General features: G+C 37.7%; 1 long non-coding RNA gene across 1 annotated transcript; it reads right to left on the minus strand.

Annotated features, from left to right (window-relative positions):
• LOC110270049 lies at positions 704–1,781 on the minus strand. The gene is made up of 2 exons (XR_002359045.1): positions 1,357–1,781; positions 704–950 (listed from the first exon to the last, which is right to left on the minus strand). It is a non-coding gene; the product is annotated as an uncharacterized LOC110270049 (long non-coding RNA).

Here is a 1,787-nt window from a genome sequence, read left to right on the forward strand (position 1 = left end):
TAATGAATATTCAGAGAATTAATAATATAAACCTTTTAGTTTTCTTTCAGTTTTATTAATTCATATAATTAATAATTAAAAAATATTATTATTCAAGAGATGTGATGACTGGAAAATACCTTAATTTTATTTATTTTAAACAAAAATATTAGTTGGTGTCTCTTTTTATTTCTTTATTATCTTTTTCTAAAGCACAACATAATCGTGCACCTCTTATCTACAGTTTCAGAGGCAAAAGGAATCGCGGCACAGACCAATGAGAGCTTGATTTGGCACGTGTGAGGTCAAAGGTGAAGAAGGGACCGTCATTGCAAAATCGCTGCTGCTGTGAGATTTAGCTGTAAGGGGTAAGTGAGTGAGTAACTGCAGGTGAGGTTAGTAAAACTTTAATATGAAATTGGATAAGGTTGGCCAACCGAGTGAACCGATAGGTGCCAGCTGGCAGCACTGAGGGTGTGCGGAATAGCACGCGTCGTGCGCGTGAAACATGAGAGAGGATGTAAATTTTGTGAATTTTTTTCTTATAAAAACAAAAAAATCTTTATTTTCAAAAATAAATCTAACCAAAATAACTATTCTTTTGGCTTCTCACCAGGTTCGCGCAACCCTCGACGAACTTATCTTCCAAAATTCACATAATCCTTAACGAACTCTGAAAATAGCTACTCCTTTCATCAGTTAAATTTTAAAGTGGTCACTTAAATTATGTTCGAACTCTAAAATAGTCTTTTTAAATTAATAATTACCTAGATTCATTCTTAAATTACACTTTGAAATTCAGAATAGTTCTGTCAAACAATTTCTGTCCACGAAGCGCCATAGAAAAGTTGATGTGGACTCATTCCTCTTCAATAGCGCTGCTCTGAGTACTCTCACTGCAGCGATTCCGTTCAAAATCGACTAGTCTCCACGGTTGGTTTTGTCATGGTCGTTGTTAAGAGAGTGTGTAGCTGATCACACCAATAGAAAAAAGGCTTATTGTTGCAGCTGTTTTGTTGCTTCAAACATATCACCAGCATAGACAAAAGTATATAAACCTTCCTTTTAAATAGAAATCATAAATCATATTTAATTACATTTTAATTTCTTATCATTAAACGCATATTTCTAAACATAACTCATAAAATCATATCTCTAGCACCAGCTATTATACTACTTTACTTGCATCTCAGATATTGTCCTTAACAAGACTTCACTGACCTTTCTATATATACACAAATTAGGGTAAGGCAAATTCTACCAATTTTTCTGCTATGTAATATGTTCTCTCTACTTTTTAACAATCATCAAGCACAATACACAGAAATTAGGACAAAATTATACAAATGAAAAGATAAAAAACAAACAAAAGTGGACCGGTAATTGGAGCGTTCATCAAGCATCCTCTTCAAGCATCCTCGAACTCAAATAGTCAAATCCTTCCTCTGCCTCCTCACAGCGTTCCTCAACCTCTCAACCTCCTTCTCCGTGGCCTCCCGCTCCTGCAACGCTGCCTCCCCCGTCTCCACCTCGCCTCCGGAGATCCTCTCCTTCCTCCGCTTCCTCTAGCTCTCCCAGCTTTCCCCTTCCCCTTCTCTGTCCCCCCTTCTTCACGGCCATTATCGCCGTGTACGGTGATCAGCTATAGGATTTTGAACACACTCTCTCAACAACGACGATGATGAAGCTGACTCTGGAGACCAGCTGATTTTTAATGTAATCAAAACACTCAGAACAGCACCATCGAGGAGGAACAAGGAGAGAAAAAGATCTCTGCTTGTGCTTTGGGAGGGAGAGAAAGTATTGGA

This window comes from Arachis ipaensis, chromosome B03, assembly GCF_000816755.2.
Source record: "Arachis ipaensis cultivar K30076 chromosome B03, Araip1.1, whole genome shotgun sequence".
In the NCBI taxonomy this organism is placed as follows: domain Eukaryota; kingdom Viridiplantae; phylum Streptophyta; class Magnoliopsida; order Fabales; family Fabaceae; genus Arachis; species Arachis ipaensis.